General features: G+C 49.7%; 1 protein-coding gene across 1 annotated transcript in view; it reads left to right on the top strand.

Annotated features, from left to right (window-relative positions):
• GABBR2 (gamma-aminobutyric acid type B receptor subunit 2) overlaps positions 1-22,926 on the top strand; it is a 359,033-nt gene that overhangs the window by 615 nt on the left and 335,492 nt on the right. The window lies entirely within an intron of this gene.

Here is a 22,926-nt window from a genome sequence, read left to right as displayed (position 1 = left end):
CCGGGCTCGGCTCGCAAAGCTGGTGCCCAGATTTGCTGAGCATCTTTCCCCTCTGGGATTGTGTATGTGTGCATGCTTGTGGGATGTGGGGTAGAAAACTAGGGTCTCCTTTGCCCAGAGGAAGAGTGGAGAAGGTGGTAACTGAACCTCCTGAAAGGCCTGCAGTGGTCACCCCTGCCCAAGTCCCGCTGGTGGGGCTGTGGAGTGCTAGGTGGGAAGAACAGGCGCATTGACTATAAACTGGGCCATCAGGGGCTGGAGAAGCCACGGGCCTGCTCGCGGGCCTCAGAAAAGCCTAATTGAGCTTTTGAGGTCCGGAGGACTCGGGGACCCAGGGGCTGGAGCGCGCATCAGGGCTGGGCGCCTGGTGCGCGCCAGCAGCTCGGAACCCGCACCGGTCCGGCCGGTGTGGGGCCGCCGGCTCTGCAGCGCTGCTTGCTGCCTGCAGGTGCCTGGCGCTGCCTGTGGCCGAGCGGCTTCCTGAGACCCCTTCCGGTTAGTTGCTCAGAGTGGCCCGAGCAGGTCTCGCCCCGGACGCGCGAGGGTGTGCGGCCGCGCCGCTGCTGGTGGCCGGGCGGCTGCCGGCGCAGTTTCCCGGGGAGCGGACTTGGAGCGCAAGCAGTCGGCTTGCCTTCCCGGCCTCTTTCTCTGAGGGGAGCAGAAGAGCCCAGAGATTTCCGTCCTAAGCGCCCTCCTTACACCCTCAGCTTGCGTTCCAGCTGTGGCAACAGCGCACATCTCCGCCGCCCGAGAACTAGGGTGCGCCGAGGGGGCTCAGAGGAGCAGTCGCTGGCCGCGTGAGGTCGGGTTTGCGAGTTTTTCCAGACTGAGGGAGCCCCTCCGCTCCGGCCACAGCGGCTGAGACGCGGCCTGAAGGGGGCAGTGGTTTCCTGTGCAGAACGCTCGGTTGGCGCCTCTTGCACCGCGCCAAGCCGGGCCAAGGCAACGGGCTTAATTGACCCGGCTTCCTGGGGCTCCCTGGGCACTTCTGCTCGAGCCCTGGTGCAGAAGCGGAGGGGAGGGTCGCCGTGCCACGCTGATCGGGCACCCTAGGCTCCACTTCCTTCTCTGTGTGACCCCCCCCACCCCCCCCCCCGCTTTTGGGTCCCCGGAAAAAGCAGAAATCTGGATTGCGTCTTATTTCCCGCCTCCCCCCTTCACTGATGAACCGGTCTTCTCTGCGATGCAAATAAAAGGTGAAGGAACGGGTGGCAGTGGGTGGCGGGCACGGAGGCGCAAGCGGAGAGGCCTCCTTTGCCCTGGGAGGGTGTAAGCTGGGGAGCTGTGCAGAGCCAGCCCCTGTGGAATCATCTCCGAATGACATTCCTGTCTTCCCCAGAACATTTCAAGTTCTCTGGGGGTACTTGTCCGACACACATAAGCAGAGAGGGCAGTGCAATTACACCGAGCCCGTCTTCTGGGTACTGTTTCTCTGTTGCTCCATCTTTTTTTTTTTGAAAAGGACACAGGAGAGCAGGTTCTTTGGAGACAAAACCATTTGTGGACAGGGCAGCCCTGTTTGCATCATCACCAAATATTGTCAGCTGCATAATGTTTTCACCAATTTATTCCATTCAGAAAGCTTCCCTGAAAGAGATTTCATATTAGCTTGTTAGTGGCAGCAAAGGGAAGGATGCTCAATTTCAGGATGTGGGTTGATGCTTTTATATTTTATTTTTCAAGTGTGTCTTGATGCCTTTCTGAGTGAGAGGGGGCCTAAAGTCAAGAGGATGAGGCAGTCAGAAGGCACTTGAGCTCAAGGGAAGGAGGGCAGAGGGCAATCTTAGCCTCACGCGAGCAGAGGCGTTTCTAGACGTTTGAAGGGGTACAGGGCACCGGCTTTGGGTGGCTCTGACCTGAGTCTGGTCAGAAACCTCGTATCTTCCCCGTGGGTGACCTTGAGCAAGGGATTTAATCTCTCTAAGCCTAGATTTCCATTTCTGAAAAACTGGGACTATTATATGTACTCCGCAGGGTGGTATTGTGACGCTTAAGGGAGATAACTGGCTGGAAGGAAAGATGCCTTGAGTGGACAGCACGGCAGCCAGTCCTCTGTCTGGCATGCTGGAAGCACTAAATAAGTGTTTGCTGCCTTCCTTTCCTTTCCTGCTTCCCCTTTCCTCTGCTGTAGATTCACAAGTAAGACATTGCAACTTTAGATGTGGTAAAATGGTCACAACTAAAATGTTGAGTTTGCTTATTTGTTTTTCCTCATCTCATGAAGAGTCAGTGAAGTTATCACCAGAAAAAAAGAATCTTGGCTTAGGATCAGATAAGTATGTTATCTCCTGCCATGAGGTGCCACAGTTGGGAGAACACCCAGGTGATAGAATACTTAAGTTTTTCAAGTGGCCCATCTTTATCGAGTAGAGGGGCTTTCTTTCTAAAGCCAAAGTAAAGGATCGGGCTGGGTAATTGCAATAAAACCTGAAGGGTGTTTGGGGCTCGTCTTAGAGCGCGCGGACCCTGTTTGATTCAGACAGGATGTCTTTAGGGATTGGGTGTACTGTCTAGGCACTCTTGGCAGCGTCACTTGATGTCTGTGGATGTGAACGCAGGATGGACGTGGTGGGCATGTTGTGGCAGCTTCGCTATCGTTTGCTCTCAGTCAATGGCCAGAAACTGTGGGCAGCCGGGATGGACCGCTGTCCACACAGCCTTCGGAGACGGAGATTAGCAAGACATGACTTAATCTGATCACTGGGACCAGCCTGTCTCCATCCAGGAGCCTCCCACACACTCTTACTCAGTTGCCCCTCTGCTGTAATTAGAATGGCAATAAAGGATTCAGAGCCCCACTCAGTGCCATGTGTTTGTGAAAATGAAACATCCCGGCAGAATGTCTGCTAGGCAGGACCTCTCTTCTTGGGTGCACCTCCAATCACTTCAGCAAGTACTTCTTCATGTATTCCAAGGAACATGTGAATATATGAAAAGACAAGCAAGACAACGGAAAATACAGATAAGAGGAAGCAGCAGAAACCACGTAGATAAATGGGCGTTACTGAACCCAGAACCTGGGCTAAGATGACTATTGCATTTTTGTGAATTAAATTTTAGCTCTGAGCTTCTTGGCAGTCAAGATTAAAAAGGAAACATGGTGGGTTAGATTACCTATATGTTTGTTTAAAAGACTCCGAGGGACAGTGTCTTTTTTAAATAAAAGTTTTACAGGCTCAGAAATATTCTTCCTGTGGTTGTTTCTCATTCTTTGGTAGTCATATTAATAAAATTAAATAATAACCAAGGGCTGAGTTACAGATATTATTGGCTTTCCTGATTTATTTAAAGTAATATTCATTTTGAAAAAAAATTGTAGAGAAACATGAGAAAACTGCATATAATCCACCTACGCAAAGATAATTGCATCTAATAATTAGCATTATTCCCTTCCAGTTGCTGGTGTTTACTATTTGGTGTGCTTGAGATCTTTATGCATCCTTTTATATTTTGTTTCATTCACTTAATGTTATAGCATGGTTATGTCTCCATGCCCTCAAATCCTCTTTGCAAAGATGAATTTTAGTGGCTGTTTACTATTCTATTCTATCCTATCCTATGGGTGTCCCATAAGTTTTAAGTCATTCCCCTATTGTTGGATTTGTATGTCTTCCACTTGTTACTATTTTCAATTATTCTGTAATAAACTTGGGAAAAGTCCAGGAAGCCAAAGGAGCACGCTCCAGGTGTGCACCTCTCAGAAAGTCTACCCCATCGCAGGGATCCAGCTTAGGAAACCTAGTGATTGGTGAGTATGTCCTTTCCTTGAGGGGGTTGCCAAATATCTGTTGTCTCATTCTTTGTGCTTTAGAGTGGACCCAAACACCTGTGGGATGGAGGCCAAGCTTTTCAAGGAGGTCTGAGTACAGCTTAGTAGGCATTAACTGAGCACCTGCTGCGTTTACTGGTATTGCAGAAAGCAGGGGCAAACCCAGTCCTGGGTTCAGGAGAGGAGCTGGTGGATAGGGCAGAACACAACAAGCGCACGTTCGTCGTTTTCAGCTCAAGATAGAAAGTAATCCGTCCTGATGTCCGCACATTTATGTGACTATACTGAAACCCATGGATCTACACACTTTAAAAGAATGAATGTTACGGCATATGAATTATATCTCAATATAGCTGTTTTTAGAAATAAAGAGAAAATGAGGTCTTCTAGGATCAGGCTCACATGTCTGTGGTTAAACCCCACTGCCTGGTGACAGAAACCCAACTTTAACTGGCTCATGTGGCTGAAAAATCCTGGAGTGAGCTGTATTCAGGTATGGCTGAATCCAAGAACTGAAATATCTTAAAAGTTGTCTCCCTCTTCGTCTCTTGGCTCTGACTTCCTTTGTGTTTGGCTTCACCCTCAGCCAGGCTCTCCCCATTTGGCTGTACAGATGGCCCCTAGCAGCTGCGAGTTTACACCCTCCCAGTTTAGAAACTCCAGTAAGAAGAGCGTTTCTTTCCTGACTATTCCAGCAAAAATCCTAAGCTCAGTTCTCATTGGCTTGAGTTGGGTCAAATGTCCGTCCTCGAACCAATAACATGATATTGGTGGGTCTGGGACATCCGTCAGCCTTTCATGGAGGAACAGGGTGGTGAGGTCAGCCCCATCCAACCACACTGAATACAGAGTGGAGAAGAGGTGATTCCTCAGAGTACATCAGAGGCTGTTAAAGTGGGGTGGATGCCAGGTGGATCTGATCACAGATATGTACTTGGGAAATGCTAAGTTCAAGAAAGAAGCAATAGATGCCAGGAACATTATGAGAAAAGGAAGACCACATCTAGATTTCCTGGGAGAGAGGAGGTCAAGATGAGTCTGGAAGGGTGAATATAATGTTGACCCAAAGAGGTGTGGGCTCAGGCAGATGGAGGTTGGATCCCAGAAACAATCACCAAGATCAAAGGATGGAGGACGCAGAGTGTGAGGTGTGTTTGGGGAGTGCTGACCTCCTCTGTTTCCACCTGAGTGCAGGGTTTGTAGAAGGAAAGGCAGTCTGGTGGTGGGTGTGGAGGGCCTTGAATGCCGTGTCAAGAAGGTTGGCCTTCATTTTGGAACGGTGAGGAGCCGTGGGAGATTTTTGAACATGAATGTGACAAGATAACGGACAATAGGGATGTAGAGGCAGGAAGGTGGAGAGAAGGAGGAGACAGAGAAGCCAGGAAGCTGTTGTAGCAACTGAAGGGGGAGATGCTGGGCCCTGAGCAGAGATGGAGAGGCAGTGGGAGGGGATGGAGGTGCTCTGAGGCCTGACTGCATGGGAGAGGCTGCAGAGGGGAGCTTAAGAGTGGGGGTGTCTGGCAGACCAAACAGTAACTGAAGTCAGTTGCACTGCAGGGGAAGGAGGAGAGAGAGTCCCCGAGGGGATGAGGCTGGGCGCACAGTCAGACCCTTCAGCTCCCATAGCTCCAAGCACCTGTTGGATGAGCATCTCATCATGTCAGGAGACCTGGGTCTATATCCCCATTGGGTACCATGTAGCTGCCTGGTGACCTTAGACAAGCCACTTTGCCTCTGTTTCTTCATCTGTAAAATGGGGCTAATACACTAACTGCTTGATAGGATATGGGGATCAAAGAAGACTCTCTCGGTAAAGTAATTCAATGCTTGATGTCCTATGAGTGCTCAGTAACTATTCATGCCAGTTTTGTCACCAGTCTTATTATTCCTGCACCCAGTGGATATGATGATGTTGACTCCGCAGAGCTGAATTAGGAATAAACGTAATGGATATGGAATCTCAAAACATGATGTAAAGCCATGTTTCTCTGTAATCACTTTCCGGTGCCATGTTGCTGAAAAGGGTGTTGGAGAAAGAGGATGTGAGCGCAAGATCTTTATTCATGTGTATCTCCCAGCATGTCTTCCATATTTGTCTCTCTCTCCCCTGCTGGACTGTAGCTCTGTGAGGGCAGAGCCAGTCTGACGCCCCCGGGTTTTACATGCAGTGGGCATCAGTGAATGTTTGCCGAACTGAACTATAAGTGAATAAATTAGAATCTGCCTTCTGAGTTAGCTTCCCATGGTATGAATGATTTCTCTGGATCACTTCCTCAGAGAAGCTCCACCTCCCCATCACCAACGGACTTAGAAGACCCCATGTATCAGGATTAAGATGAGCTGCCTCCTGCATGTTCCCACGAGCACCGACCCCCGAGCTTTCCTGGCGTGAGGGAAATGCCCTTGGTCATGCCATGCCTACTCCCAACCAATTTCTCAGACCTGGCTAGGCACCCAGGAGAAGGTGCGTGGAATAATATACCTTTAGAACTAGATATTGCGCTAAGACTTTTAGCTCGCTACCTGTATTTTTAAAGGACTCTTCTTCATGTGTTTGGCCTCCCCTCTAAGGAAGATCATCAACTTCTTTATGCAGAGATGTGAAATCTCAACAGGGAAATGAACAAGCTGAAAGTGTAAGACAGGGGTGAAAATAGAAGTGTTAAATAAATTCACTGAGTTTCCCAGGTGGCGCTAGTGGTAAAGAACCCGCCTGCCAATGCAGGAGACATAAGAGATGCAGGTTCAATCCCTGTGTCAGGAAGATCCCTTGGAGAAGGGCGTGGCAACCCACTCCAGTATTCTCGCCTGGAGAATCCCATGGACGGAGGAGCCTGGTGGGCTGGTCATAGGGTTGCAAAGAGTCGGACATGACTGAAGCGACTTATCACACACACACACAGAGGATGTATAACTTTTGTTAGTCGGGGTGGACTTGGCAGTGCTGCATCAACAAATCCTTAATCTGTTTTGCTTGACACAGTCAAATTTATATACTGCTCAGCCAAATCCAGTGTGGGTCCGAACCTCCTGGGAGGCCCTCCGCCAAGTGAGAACACAGGACTCCAGGCTGCTCTTGTGTTGTCACTCTCCCATCTTTTGGCCTCAAGAAGACAGGGGCAGGAAGAAATCCTCAGGGGAAGGCACACGAGATTTTCTTTACTTGGAAGTGGCATGTATTATTTCTACTCATATTTCATTGATCAGAAATAGTTGTTGACCAACCTAACTTAAAAGGAGGCTGGGTTATGTAAAGGAGTGTGTGGATGTCACGGATGCTCATCGTTTGGGGTCCATCAAGAGTTACAGGCCAAGATGGAAATACAAGTTCCAGAGATCTTAGGGGTAATACCCTTGAAAGGTAAAGAGGAGGTAGTGAAGCCCTCAGATCACAGTGCTGTTCTGACCCCTGTGAAAGTAAAGGGGAAGGAAGGTGGGCTGGGAGAAGAGTCTCAGAAAGTCTTGGCCAGCCCATTGGGGTGCTCCAGAGCAACGGCTGCCAGTTAGAGGGATCAGTGAAAGTAATGCTCAGTTATGTCTGACTCTTTGTGACCCCGTGGACTGTAGCCTGCCAGGCTCCTCTGTCCATGGGATTCTCCAGGCAAGAATACTGGAGTGACCAGTCTCTTCTCCTGGGGATCTTCCTGACCCAGGGATCAAAGCTAGGCCTCCTGCATTGCACCCAGATTCTTCAGGGAAGCCTGAGGGATCACATATCGGAGACCGAAAGAACTCAGGCTCTAGAATCCCTGCCCAGCTTGGTCACTGGCTGCAGGCTCCCTGGGAAGAATGTGTCCTTGTCTTAATTAAACACTGCAACAGATCTTGAAGCTACAGCTGGAGGCTTAGCTGAGGGCACTTGTCCTGTAGATTCTCTCTTTGAAGGGGATCTGAGAGGCCCACCTAGATGGCTGCCTCAGCTCCGCCTGTTTCTGCTCCATCATACTAATGCTACGTGTTGTGATGGAGAGAACTTTCTGCCAGGCCCTTTTCTAGGCTCTGGGGTACAGAGGTGGATGTGACATGGATCCCGCCCTTGAGGGTCTCACAGCCCAACTGGCGGTCACACAGTGTGACCTGACCATGGTCAGGAGGGGTCGGGGAGGAGGATGGGGAAGGCATACCCTTCCTGAGGCACCTGTTTGGTCATTCCCCATGTTGTTTGGGGATGAAATGTCAGTGGCTTCTTCTTGCTTACTTTTTTGGTTATTTATTTTGGTTCTAGGAAGGTGAGAAAATTAAATGGCATAATTTGCCCAGGGAGCGTCACATTCATCTGCTCCTTTTGCTCATTCTTATCCTCTCTGCTTATGTAACAGTTTGCAGTGAGGCCGGTGAGATGCCTTTGTCTCTGTACCTTCCCAGGAGCCAGCAGGTGTGCCTGGCTGACCACAGGAGCGTGAGCTTCAGCTGGGGTCAGTGGTCCGGGCTCTGGTGCTCGGTTGGTTGCTAAGACCGCGATGGCCTCGATGCTGGTGCTCGGTTAGTTAGTAAGTCTTTGCTCTTCTCTCTGAATTGCAGCACTGAGGATCTCTGCTCCACTGTGAGCACTGTAAGGGCGGGCACTGGGTGTGTCTGGCTCCCTTGTGCACACCCCACCCCTCTAGGCAGTATCTCAGGGCCAGGCACAGGGCAGGAGCTCAATAAATATTTATTGAACAAGCAAATAGACCTAAAAGCTTGGAACTCAGCTCTCTGATTCGAAGAGGATTAATGGGTATAGTTTTAACAAATTGAGGAAGTGCTTTTTATGCCAGGCCGTGTGGGGTGAGCTTTCTGCTTGCTCTTTATTCCTTCTTTGGTGCTTTGAGGGACCCAGTTGTTGTGCAGAGGGAAAAGGGTACTTGTTGGATGTTCCAACAGAAGATATTGTGCAGAGTCAGTGTCAGTCTCCCCTCCCCTGACAAACTCACACACCATCCTCCAAGGTCCTCCAACATCAAGCCTGGGGAAGAAATCCTTTCCAGCATCTGAGAAGTATTATGGTTTTAGGAGATTAGTTTGTTGGAGCAATACTCTAACTGGCAGTTGGTGGCTGGAGGAATAAGGTTCTGATACCCCATTCCCACCTCCGGGGAGTTATCAGGTCACAGAGACTGGGCTGAGTTCTGGTCCCAGTAGATGCTGTGGGAATGAAGCCAAGTTATCAGGCTTGGTGAGCCAGGTAGTCTAGTGCAAGTCTGAATATAATGAATAAAGGGGTGTTCTGGGGTCCCCTGAACAGCAAGACATGTCCCAGGTGCCTAGCTCCTGGGCTGGAAGTCTCTGCTCTTTATCCTTCTGTGGTCAGGGCTGATCCAGGAACTGGGTAAGCTCCATCTGGAGGTGACTATTTCTCTGATCTGGTTTTGCTCTGAACCCCAAATCAAATAGCCAAGTTTACAAGAATCATGTGCAAAGTACAAGTAAATTGGTTATGAGCTGATGTCTGAATATTTGAGAATTTTTCCTTGACTCCAGGGCATGAATGTTATGACATCTTTGGGGGCTGATTGGGGCGTTCTTTTCACCCAACTTTCTACTTTTTCCGTCTTTTTTGAACAGTCTACGTTGCTGGAAGGATAAAGTGTCATTGTCATCTAGAAAATTAGTGGTAGATCCAAAGTGCTGAGTAAATGGACTCATCTGTCTTCATCAGTGCCCATGTTCCACAGCTGCTGGCTGAAGCAGACCCCTTCTCCTGCCATTTGGCAAGGACATCATCAGTCCCCATTCGGATAAAATCTAGCCAAAGAAGGACTTTGTGGAGTGATGCATTATTGTTGTTCTCATGGTGCAGGGTTGGGAGGTGGCAGAGAGAAAATGATATTTTCACACTCTGCCCATGATCCACTTGACTTTGTTCAGAGGGAACTGATTTTGAAAGCAACAGCCATTCTAATAATAATCACTATATCCAAATCGATTATCCAAATCACTTTGTTTCTGAAACTACCCGTTCACTGAAGCTTGTCTGAGAATGCCCAGAATTGTTTCAGGGATTTAACTGGCAGCCGGGGGCCTGGAAGCCCACCCCAGGGCGTATGATCAGAGTCCATGCAAATGATTCCACCCAGTGTGTTGACGTTGATAGACTTTTGGCTCACCCATCACTCCACAGAGTGTCCTCTCAGGGCCCGACTGACCCTTCTGACCCTCCTTGCTGGACTCTGAATTCTAGAAACATTGGGAAGTCTTTAGAGAACTTCTAATCTATTGTCATTTAAAAAAGAAAAAGGAAAAGAAAACATGATTTGCAAGTAGGTGAGGAAAGAGACTACAACAACAGTGACTCACCTTCATCCCGCGCTCAGCGCGTGTCCGCCCTGTGTCAAGTACTTATTTAGTTCTCACGCCAATTTGATGCGGTAGGTGCTATTACTGTCTGCGTTTTACAGATGAGGCTTAGAGAGGTTAAGTGACTTATTTAACATCACAACCAACCACGTGGTGAGCTGGGGATTTCAGTCCGGATGGTCTGACTTTGATCTCTGCTGCTTAAACTCTAAAGTGAAACAGCATCTTCACATGGGAGCTCTCTGCCTCCCATGAAAGCAAGTGGCACGTTTTGTCAGCAGCTGCTGCTTCTCTCTTTTTTTTTTTGATGAATTTCACCCGGCCGCTTGCCTCTCCCTTTAACTCAGCCTCATCCTCACCCATTTCCCTGTCCGCCCACTCGTCACACACAGCCAGCGCTGTGCTCTCCACTCAGTTTACGCGCGTCTGTCTGCACAGCTGGCTCGCAGGTACCCGCTCTCTGCAGAGCCTCTCACCTCCGCGTGTTTCTCTGGGGCATCGGTGTTTGTGTCTCTGTGCGGGTCTCCTTTTAGACTTAGATCGTGTCGCGAGCCGCCGTGATGCTTCCTTTATGTGTAGCTCATACCTGCTAAGCACCTCCTTGGTGCCAGGCGCAGTGCTGGTTCCAGGGCATGTGGAGGTGAGTCTAAAACAGTGATGCTCTCAAAGGGAGGCCACCGGGGGTTTCCATGCAGCCTGGGGGCAGGTGCAGGGGCTGTCCTCAGATACAGAGGACCGCTGGGACCATGACCCAGCGCACTGGTCAGGTGGCCTCCCTGTCTAATACCCTGCAGGGACTCATCGTTGTTCTGGGAATGGGAGCAGAACTGCTCCCTGTGCCCTTGCAAGCCCTGCGGCCTGCCCTGTGCACCCCAGCTCCATTCCTGAGCCCTCTTCCCGCGCTCTCTGGGCCCAGACGTGGGCCCCTTGCAAGTCTCTCTGGTCATCGTGCTCAGAGAGTGTGTGCGGGCCCTTTTCACAGGCTGTCCCCACCGTCTGGAACGGGCTTTTGCCATCTTCCTTCATCTTTTAAATACCAGCTCAAGTGTGCTTCCTCTATCCTCCCTCCCTGGGAGAAACCTCTACTACAGTTTCTCCAAGAATCTCGAACCTTTGTAGTGCTTGTCACAGAGGCGGTTTTAAATTGCTGGAATATTCGATCCGTGTTGGTCTTCCCGCATTCTGGCAGGGGACTGGGAACGTGGTCTGCTTGGCTCACCGTCGTGCCCCACGCGGCTTCTAGCGCTTGACTGTACTTGTGTTGGTCGCTCAGTTGTCTCCGACTCTGTGCGACCCCGTGGACTGTAGCCCACCAGGCTCCCCTGTCCGGAATTCTCCAGGCAAGAGTACTGGAGTGGGTTGCCATTTCTTTCTCCAGGGAATCTTCCCCACCCAGGGATCGAACCTGGGTCTCCTGCGTTGCAGGCAGACTCTTTACTGCCTGGGCCACCAGGGAAGCCCTCTGGTGCGAACATTTATTGAGCACGTGGTAGATGCTCATTAAGCATTTGCGGAATGAATGGGTGAGCGCAGAAGGATTTATGAGGCCCCATCCGGTTGTCTATAATGGCATCCGTGTGTTTTCCACATCAGTGTGAATGTGGGGAGGACAGCTGGGCGCTGTGGAGAGACCCTCACACATGGCATCAGAAACCTGGGTGTGTGTGCTGGCGCTGCTCACTCCTTGAGCCTCGGTGACCTCATCTGTGAAATGAGGATGGGTTACTTTGAAGGCTGTCGTGGAACGTTCATATAAAGCATTAAGCACAGGGGGCCACGTTGATAGGCAGCCGCTGAATTTTATTATTGTCATTTTGTTATAACACATATGAAAATGTAAAATGCTGTATAGTCACATAAAAACCAGCTCTCGTTTCAGTGGAGGGCTGTGTTTGAGGCTAGCAAAGTAGTGTGTGAGATCTGTGTCCGAGCTTCGCTGAATGAGGTTCTAAGTGTGAAGTGGTTGTTCCCGAATCCCTGTCCACTTCCAGAAGGAGCTGAGGTGCCCTGAGAGCTCAGGGCTGAATCTCCTTGGGCCCAGGGTGAGCTCTTGACCCCTGGAGTCCTTAGAGCTGTGTGTTGTCGCTGCTGGCTGTTGTCCACGACCAAGCCTGGCCGTGAGCCGGGCCAGCATGTGAGGATAGGTGTGTCATCTGCATCGTATCTGCTGTGCCCCCACACCCAGGACGCAGCCTGCAGGCCCGCGGCCATGTCTGGGAGTGAACGACTGCCCATGCCGCTGAGCACCTGGCGCGGCCACTGGCTCGTTGTAAGCGCTTAGCAGGTGCTTTTTGCACGAGCGGCGTAAACGCAGTGTACAGCATGACCATTTTGGATGAAGTCACAGCCGAGCCTCCAAAGGGAGCAGAGGCAGGAGACGCGATCAGGCATCTGTGAGGAGTGGGCGGCTCCACCCGCATACTGGGGCTGCAGGCAAGGGAGCAGGATTCTGGGGTCACCGTGTCAGCAGAACGTGTTTCCCTCCAGATGCCAGAGAGAGATCTTTTAGCTCAAGGGACAGGTGATTCAGTGGAAAGGGCTCTGTGCTTGCCATGTGTGACCCATCTCTGGTTCTCACTAGGGTGACCTTGAAATAGTAGTTTAACTTCTCTACACCTTAGTTTTATCATCTGTTAAAATGGGGATAATAGCAATGCCCGCCCTGCTTGTCCGTGGAGTTATTGCAGAGATCATTGAGGAGGGAGGAGGGGAAAGAGAGAGAAATAGATTAATGTGAAAAGGCTTTACAAAGTCATAAAGAGTTACAGATATCAACTGTGTCTGAAACTAAGCACAAAGAGTAATTAATTCTGGGTTGTTCTCCCAGGGCTGTTGGCTATTTCCAATAACATCTTTATCAAAGACACAGAGATGTTGTTCACATAGGTGATTCATTCAACTTTCTATTAAGTGAGGAGAGCACAGTGTGAGATAACAATACTGTGGAAGCAGTTAGCCAGGGAGCTGAGGTTTCCTGACCTCTGCAGGCTGTCTTACAGAAAGAAGTGTCTAGAACAAGAAGTGATTAACATGTCTTCCTGTCATCTGTCAGGCGTCTTCAGAATTCAGCCATTCGGTGGCAGGTGTCAGATCTGACGCCATCTGCAAGCGAACTGTGGAACAGGGTCCCAGGCAGGAATTTGGTGGTGTGGGGGTTAGGGCTGTCTGCTGTAAGCAGCGACTTGCGATCCAGCCAGGAAGGCATGGGGGGCTGCTAGGTTTGGGGACTGGGACAAAGCCTGGCATATCTGATCGAAATGTGAAATGCCTAGACTGGGCCAGTTCACGCAGCCCAGGAATGGGAGGCTGGGATGAAAGTGAAAGTGTTAGTCGTTCAGTTCTCTCCAACTCTTTGTGATCCCATGGACTGAGGCCTGTGGGGATCCTATGTCCATGGAATTCTCCGGGCAAGAATACTGGAGTGGGTAGCCAATACTATTTGTTTTCTCCAAAAAGAGCTTTGATTCTTGCCAACAAATGTGCAAGCATTTTGTTGAGACCTCAAGATTTCTGGGCCAGGCAGTGTGGAGATGATGAGTTTGGTTTGAGAGATTTGGGGACCCCAGAAGCTCCCCAGCTATGACATCTGCAGCTAAGCCCATCCTACCTGCTGGACTCCTGTGGACGGTGGGTCTTGAGATGGTCTGATTGACTTTGTTTTGACCACTCTAGATCCTCAGCAGGCTGTGGCCCTGGTTCCAGCCTGGTGGCTCCACCGTGGACAAAACAAAGCGACAGGTCCTTCCCGAGCCCCTCCAATGCCCCAGACCTTTTGCCAGGGGTCTCATGCGCTCCCCAGAGAAGGCAAGTGCAGTACAGAGCTTGGACTTCCGAGCCCTAGAGGCCCCGGTCTGGCTCACAGCCCTGCTGGGCGGCCTTGGGGGTCACTTCGCTTGGGGCCTCCCTTCCGTGTTGTATAACATGGAAGTTTGATAACATGATCAGTGTTGTTTTGAAGACTAAATAAAAGCATAGGATCTGGTGCCCAGGGGGTTCGGCAGACGCCACAGGGTGGGGTATGCACTGGGGATATGACATACTTCTCTTTTGGTGTGAGGAGCAGGCAGGAAGTTGCAGAACTGGCCTCTGAGAATTGCCTTGGATTCCAGCTCCTGAGGATAGGGACTTCTGTGGGTTTTAGTTTGGTTCCCCTGGGCGACTTGCTCCTGCACACGCATAAAGCCAGGTGCTTCTAGTTTGGGAAACCAGGGAGGTGGATGTAACTGGAAGAAGGTCCTGTTCTGGTCTGGCTCTGTATTCAGGTGATTTAGAAGCCCCTCCCTTACGTCCGGAAGCTTCAGGGTTGCTGGAGTCGGTGGTTTCACTGTCTAAAGAACAATGTGGCCCCTGGGAGAGACAGGAATGAGACTCTGACCCCTCTCTCTGGGGCTGGAAATTGTTAGGACAGGTCTGAGCGCTGACACAACATTGAGAAGGGCATGCTGCCCGAAAGGGCAAGAAGAGCTCTGAGGTGAGCGTTACTTAGTGGGGGGGCCCAGGGCACAGGGCTGTCGAGGGCAGGCGACCTGGAGATGGGAACTGATGCTGAAATATCCCTCCTCCTCTAAGATACCCGGGGGAGGCCCTGGGGATGGGACCTGCGTATACAACATAAATTGAAGGTGCTCAGTGTTGAGGACTGCAACCCTCAGTTTTCATCTTGGCTCCGGCCAGCCTGGCCCAGGCTTGGCCCCCTCAGGGCCCTGGTTTGAGTGCAGATCACAAGCCTCGGTGGCCAGCGTGGCAGCTGAATGAAGGTGAGGCTGGCAGCTGGGCCTGGCCCCAGGTTTGGGGTCCGGGTGACCTCGAGGGGTGCAGATGAGGAAGACGCATCAACCTGTCAGCACGAACCACCTGTAGGGCCGGGGTGCGCTGAGCAAGGTGCTCCCAGGGCGCCTGAGCTGCCCCATCCCTCTCATCTTTGAACATTCAGAGAAATGTTACCTTATTTCTGCCCCAGTCTGGTATAGTGTGAAGTGCAGTTTGGTTTCTTATTTTGTTATGATAATGACCTTATTTAGTTGATATTTTTAACAATTAAATAAGAACTATGGATTGTGTGTAGTGCTAGAGTCTATTATTTCTCCCAAATGCATCATCTAATAACAACCTGGTAAGAGGAGTTCTTCCATTAGCCCCATTTATCGATGGGGAAACTGAGGCTCAGAGTGGTGAGCCCAGGGTGAGATGGTAAGCAGAGACTCACGAAGTCTGCCAGGCTCTAAGCCCACTGCCAAATGCTTGCTCACAGCTGCCGGGCACACGTTGGCCTGGGCAGATGGGCTATGTAGCTCTGTCCTATCCTCTGGGTTTACGGGGATCAAGTCAGATGCCAGGGAGCCATCCATCATGGGCGTTCCTGAAGTCCCTTTAAGAGAATTGTGTCTACAGATGCTGTTGGCTTCATGGATGATAAAGTGCTTCCGACTTCATCCTCCTAAGCGCCTCGGGAAGGACTGCCAGAGGTGGCCATCCACAGCAGGGAGGCAGACGCTCAGGGAGGCTGGAGGTTTGGACCAGAATCCACACGCAGGCCAGTGTCAGCTGATCACGGGGGAGAGGTGACCTTGCGTTGGACGTTGAGCTCCATTCAGGAGCAAGAATGACGCACCCGTGGCTGTGGGCATCTGAACACGCCTCGAATATAAGTGGCAGTGTGGGCGGCTCGCATGTGAGCAGGTTACGTTACTGGAGCGTGTGACTCGGGCGGACTCGTTCGCCGTCACTTACCAACCGCCTGAATTTTGGTCGGGCCACTCCCCCTCCTGTGCCCCAGCGTTCTCATCTGTACAATGGGTGATGATAACAGCGCCTATTTCAGAGAACAGCGGTAAAAACTAAATCGGCTGAAGACTTCAACCGCTGCACAATGCATCGTAAGGGCCATGAGCTTGTTGTCAAGTGAAACAAAAGATATGAGGCTGATTTGAATACACTCTTGCGGAGGCACAAGCAGAGGCTATAGGAGCGCGAAGGGAAGCGTGAATTCCCACTGGGTTTGGCCTGGGAGGGCTTCTCAGAGCGGGTGACTTTGGAGCTGGGCTTGCAGAGGTGGAGATGTGAGGAGAAACCTGTGGGAGGAGGGAACTGCCCCGGCCAGGGTAGAGAGGTGGGGCTCTGAGGGGTTAATGCTGAGGCTGTCTGTGGCTGACCCTGGAGGACACACCCCCACGTCACCGGGGAGCTGGACAAGGTCATCTCCAGGGACATTGCAAAGATTAGGGTGCAGGGGAAAGAAGGTTGATCAGGCAGATTTGGTTAATCTTGGCTTCATTACTTGCTGAGACGCATCTTTGGGCAAGCCCCTATCCCACTGAACCTGTTCTTCCTTCTGTACAGTTGGGATGTGTGTTCCTGCCTGATGGACTGGCTGGAAGTCAGGGATGAGAGGAAGTACCCTCTGGGAACGTTGAATGGGAGTAGGACCCAGCCATGTTTGACACCGATTAGATTCAGGAGCAAGTCTGCTATGAGCCCATTCTAATTTTAACAACCAAAAAAATGACTCAGGGTCTGAAGAGGGCCCCAGAGTGATTTCAGAGCTTACTCCAAGTTGGGTCTGTAGGTGGACATAATAGATGCAATCAGCTTTACGTTTCTCTTAATGGCTTTCTCGATGAAGGGAAGCAGAGAGTAGCAGGGATCCATGCTGAAATAGCTGTGGGAACTTCGGCAGCCAGAAGCCAGGTTGGCAGGCCCGGGCCTGTGGTATGAGGGCAGAAGGCTGGTGCTGTCATCCCCAAGGCTGTCTGTCAGCCTGATGGGTAGCCGGTCTGGCTGCAGAGGTTTCCCTTTTTGACATGGTCCTGGAGACCTGTCTTTGTTTGGATATTGGATGCAGGGCAAGGATTAGCACCCTGCCCCCCGCCCCTCACAGGACAGGCTCTGGGTTTGGAGACAGAAAGTCTCCTTGGTGGCGGGGGGGGGTGGCTGTCGTTTTGAGTCTAGTGATTGAGCAGATTGCCTTGAGAGGATGGAGTTCTTGGGTTGCTCAGTCACTCAGTCGTGTCTGACTCTCTGTGAACCCACAGACTGTCGCCCACCAGGCTCCTCTGCCCGTGGAATGTTCCGGGCAAGAATACTGGAGTGGGCTGTTGTTCCCTGCTGCCCGGGATCTTCCCAACCCAAGGGTCGAATCCACGTCGCCTACGTTTCCAGCATTGGCAGGCGGCTTCCTTACCACCAGGGCCACCTGGGGAACGGGATGGCTTGATCTGTAGGTTCCAGCCTTTTTCCCGCCTGCCACAGAACATGCTTCGCTGAGCAGCGACAGGCCATTCCTGAAACCCATGTGGATAGAAGAGGCTCTGAACAGAGCAATAGAGTGGTTTTCTCAAAACCATTGATAAAGAAGTTGATGTATAAAGACTCAACTGGATTTTTACCCAAATGACTCCCTTTGGATGTTTGGAGAAAGAGAGTTGTAATGCCTTAGGGGGAACTGAAGGGAGGAGGAGGGTCGTGTTCAGAATATAAGGATGGCCCTTGCAAGTCTTGACCTCGTGGTCTTTCATGAGAGCTGGGCTCTCTGAGCTTTGGTTTCTTTATCTGTAAAGTAGGTAGTGTACCCTTTTCAATTACCCTCCCAGGGTGATTTTTTTTTTTCCTTGCTTAAATCAGATTATGGCAGTGGAGAGCTCTTGAGAAAAGTGAAGATGGGACTATCTGGGATTGTTAAGCATTTCTGTGAGAGAGCCCTATAGTGGCATTTGCCTGGATGCACGAAGAAGGAAATCATGAAAGCTACAGAGAAAGGAGTATTGCGAAAATAATAGGAACTAAAGTAGGTCTCATTTAGGTTTAAGGAAGAAATAGGGCAGTGGATGTAAAGACTGAGCTATCTATTCTTGTTTTTAAGTCAGAATTTACTTTTTAGGGCAGAAAATGGGCAGTTGGAGTCTTTCATCCTGTATGAGTTAGACGTCAGAATGTCAGAGATGTAGGGCTCCCAGAACAAACAAAGAAATATATCCTGAAAAGCTTTTCTTATGTGGCTCGGATGTGTATAAGAATCTGGCTTAAAAGCTTTCAGATCTTCGTGTGATATAAATCATGATAATTGACCTAATAGTGTTAGGATCCTAGAGCATGACATTGCCACAACCCCCTCCCATTCTGACTCCTTTGGAGAAAAGTCAGGCTAGGAGACGTCTGCAATAGCACATTTTGGAGGATGACCCCAGCCTCTCTGCTCGCTGAAGCTGTTTGCTTTCTCCAGTCCAGCTCTTCTTGTCTAGAGCGCAACAAGATCCTCCAGACGCTGGAAATGTAGGAATTCTGGTTATTGTCTGGGTCCCCCGGGAGCAGGCATGAGCTTACCCAGATGAAACCCATCAGGACCACAGCATCGTCGGAGTAAACGCGTTCCATGGGCTTAGCCTCTGTTCTTTATGGGAGTAAATTGTCTACTTTTCATCAAGGTCCTTGCAGATAAGCATTCTTATTGCTCCTATTTTTCAGATGAGAAAACTGAGGCACAGAGAAATTTACTTATCTGCCTAAACTGGCATGGATAGTAACTGACTAATTTAAACCCAGGCACTGTGGTTCTGGGGCTTCCCAGGTAGCTCAGTGGTAAAGAATCTTCCTGCCAATGCAGGAGCCATGGATTCGATTTCTGGGCTGGGAAGATCCCCTGGAAGAGGACATGTCAACCCGCTCCAGTATTCTTGCCTGGAGAATCCCCTGGACAGAGGAGTCTGGTGGGCTACAGTCCATGGGGTCACAAAGAATCAGACCTGGCCGAGCGACTGAACATGCACACTGTGGTTCTAGGCCCACGTGTATAAACATTAAGCACTGGTCTTTGTTTCTGGCTTTCAAAAGCACTTCAAAAGATCAAGTGGTCGAATTGTCTGCCTTCCTGTCATTATCCCCATCTTAGAGATGAGAAAGCTGAGGCCCAGTGCTATGGCCTAAATGTCTGTATCCCCTACCCTCCCTACCTGCTGCTCTTGCAGTTAATATGTGAAATCTTGACTCCAAGTGTGGTAGTATTTGGAGCTGAAACCTTTGGGAAGTGATTAGGTGATTAGGATTTGTGTCTTTTTTAAAAGGAGACCCAGGAGAACTCATTTGCCTTTTCCACCATGTAATGTTATAGCAAAAGACGGTCGTCTGTGAAACCGGAATTGGACTCTCACAAGACACCGAATCTGCTGGTGCCTTGACCTTAGACTTCCCAGCCTCTAGAACTGTGAAGGATAAGTTTCTGTGGTGTATAAGCCACACAGCCCATGGTGTCTGTTCCAGAAGCTCCAACGGGCTAGACACCAAGAGAAGAAGCGGCCTGACTTGCTGAAGCCGCACAGTGAGATGGCAGGTGAACTGGACCTGGAACGTGCTCTTCTTTACGGAGAGGATCTTCCCCAGCAGTGTCTGCCTTTGGGGCATCTTTCCTCCTTCGGAGAGAGAGAGAGCCACATCAGCATGTGGCCCGGATGAGGCTCTTCGTCCTCATCCCTGGCAGGCTTTCCACTCTCGAACCCGCAGGTCCTCCTTCTGCTGCGGGGCTCACTCTGGCTGCCAGGACCGCTCCCTGCAGTGGCCCTCGTCTCTGCCCACAGAGGCTGCTTGAGGGGTACAGGTAGGCTGGCAGGAACCTTCACCAGCTGTGATTCCAAGGTGGGTGCTCAGCGCAAGCTCAGAGGGTAGCCTGAACAATTAGAAAAGGATGAGGAGACCCCTCTGAGTTCTTAAAAAACATGATGGATTGCATTGACCTTACTTACTTTGGTGAGGAAGTTACAAGCTGACGAGGTTAGGGAAACTGGGAAACTAGCAAATGTGAACTCCATGAAGGTATCTGACAGAATCTCTTGTGAATTTTCAACCAGGTAGAGAAGATGGTCCATTTAGAGGCATCTGTTAATTGTTTGCATCTCAAACCCAGGAGGTGTTAATCTAGGAGTAGTCTGGGGTGGGTGTCTACAGCAGGAGTCCCCAACCTTTGGGATCTAAAGCCTGATGATCTCATGTGATGATAATAGAAATAAAGTACACAGTAAATGTAATGCACTTGAATCATCCCCAAACCATTCCACCGCCCCCAGTCTGTGGAAAGCTTGTCTTCCCCCGAAGCAGCCCGTGGTACCAAAAAGACTGAGGACTGCTGATCTGCAGGACTCTGTTCTTTGCCTGGGCGTTTAAAAAAGTTATATATGGCCTACAGCTTATGGTGGTTTGTGCAAAAGTGGTATGCATCCTGAGAAAGCATGCTTCAGACTTTGAATTTTTATCTTCCATGGTCTAGCGCAGTGCAGCGCTCCGTCGTGAGGCTGGGCAGCGGCAGTGAGCAGCAGGCCTCCTGCTCAGCCCCACGATCACAGCGGTGAGAACCGACACCCTTAAAACTGGCCTCTGCCCAGACAACCATTGTGTTTGACACTTTCAGTGCGCTGTTCAATAAATTTCATGAGATATGCAACACTTTCTTAAGAAATAGGCTTTGTGTTAGATGATTTTGTCCAAATCTGTAGGATAAGTATTCTGAACATTCTTAAGGTAAGTTAGCCTATCATGTTCTTAGATTACATGTATTAAATGCATTTCTTACTTAACAGTATTTTTGGTTGGTGATGGGTTTATCAGGACTTAACCCATTGTAAATTGAGGAAGATCTATCATTGTCTATGTATCTACCTTTAAGAGAAGATATATATTCTTTCTTTAATCAATTACTTGAATAAAATCATAGAAGTCTTACAGGTCAAATTTTGCTAATGATGTCAAGCTAAGAGGATTAGTAAATATTTCAGATGACAGAGCCAGAAAACAAATTTCTTCTTGTTACATTCACGCCATTGCTGCAGGATTCCAAGAGTTCTTTTTCAGGGTTCACTACATCAACTGGCTCTTGGGTCCTGACAACCAGCTGCTTAAGGACAGGACAAAGTTGATGAGGCTTAAAGGGAGTAGGTGTGAAGAGAGACCGAGGCCCTAGCTGACCATGACTCATTATGCTCTCTGAAGGGAGGGAGCAGCTGGGAGCTCCGCGCCTGTGCCGATGCAAATGCAGGCCGCTTTCGTCCTGAGTCTGCTGAGAATGAGACCTCTTTCAGGGCGTGTGCTGGGAAAGGCTGTGCCCGTAGGACCGTGGAAGACATCTGAAGTAGAGAGGAGCTCCTGTTGGTGACCTTGGCTTCGACCTGGCTTTGTCTCAGGTCACCCTCCTCACACTCTCCCCCCCTTCTCCCGATGGTTGTCATGTGAGACCTCGGGGTGCCGGGCACTGCAGTGGGCACTGGTGGACGGCACCAAACAGGGCCCCTGTCCTCATGAGCTGATGACCCATGTCCTTCTGCAGCGTGTGAGTAGGGGGTGCCAGGGTCTCTGGGGAAAGTCCAGGCATCCTGAGGCAGGCAGAGGTGCGGTCAGGAGCTGAGGTACACACAGGTGAGCCCAGGGGGGCAGCCTGGGGTGGAATGCCTTCTGTCCTGCAGAATAGTTCATTCTGCCTCTGAGTCGGCTGGTGAAGAGTGGTGTGAGGCAGCAAGGCCTTGAGGAAAGGAGAGAATTGCATCCTTAGGGCAGGAGATTCAGGCAGAGGCCATCACATGGGCAAAATACAGATCTCTAAGGATGGAAGCTTTGGGCTGGGATGAGGTTTTATCTCTTATCACAGATATTGGTTTTACTCTGTGTTTTTGAAAAATGTTATTGTAGTGTATAGCAGAATGGATTTGGCTTTGATCTTTGGGGATAGGTACATTATCTTGGAATCATAGCCCCTATTCCCAGGATGAGGACAAAGGTACCGAGGGATAAACATATCTCTGAGAAGCTGAGCAATTTCTGTTTGAGCACTTCCGTCAGTATCGTGCGAGAGGAGTCCATCTCCACTGCTGGACCTACTCCAGCTGGGAAGAGAAAGGCCTGCTTTTAAGATCCTCTGCATCTTTTGAAAAGCCATCCTAATGACCCACTTTTGTACTTGGAGAGTTTACATTAAGATTAAAAAAACAAACTTGTAGTATCTTATTATAAAAGTGATTTATGTTTATTGAAGACAATTCAGAAAATGCAAGTTAAAAGAAGAAAATTAAAATCACTCATAACCTCACTATCTAATATAATCACTGTAGATATCTTGGCATGTATTCTCATATTTTTTTTTAAAACAAAATCAGATTATTTGCTCCTTGTTACCTGCTCTTATTTTCTCTAACTTTATATCATGAAGAGCTTTCTGGGCCATTTCAGAACCTCTACTCCTTATTTCTAAGTGGCTTACCGGTATTCTACCAGGCCATACATGGATAATCTTCTCTTGTTGAAATGTCGATTGGGTGCAGTTTCTTGGTTTGTGTGTGTGTGTGAATGTTGTGTGAGTCTTAACAACATTGCGGCATACAACCTTGAAACGTAATGTGGGTGCTTCTCTATGATTAGTTCTTTAGACTAGCACTGCCTGAGCCAAAGGGTATGCAAAATTTAAATATTTTTAAAACTTAGTTATCTATGCCATTTCTGGAAAGCTTACTGTGGACCAGAGTCAAGTGCTTTTATATGCATCATCTCATTTAGTTTTCATAACATGCCTAGGAACTATTATTATTCCTCTTTTAAGATGAGGCATCTGAGTCTTAGAGCGTTTCAGTAACTTACCCAAGACCTCGGAGCCAGGACGTGGAGGGAATCAAGCCCGCTCACTTGGCTGCAGGGCTCACAGTGGAACCCCGCGCTGCTTATTGCTAAGCTGTCTGTCCTCAGACGGCAGCGGGTGGGGGGTGCGGGAGGGAGGCCTTCCCTTGAGCATGTAGCTGGGAGATGTTACTAAATAAAAAGCAAAAACAAAACCTCTGCCAGTTGGGCAGTTGATAACTGATAAACTTCTTTGTTTATCAGAAAGGTTGAATGTATTTCAGTGTTTAATGAGCTCC

Source organism: Cervus elaphus, chromosome 29, assembly GCF_910594005.1.
Source record: "Cervus elaphus chromosome 29, mCerEla1.1, whole genome shotgun sequence".
NCBI classification, from domain to species: Eukaryota; Metazoa; Chordata; class Mammalia; order Artiodactyla; family Cervidae; genus Cervus; species Cervus elaphus.
Note: the sequence above shows the minus strand (reverse complement) of the source record. Positions and strands in the feature narration are given on the sequence as shown.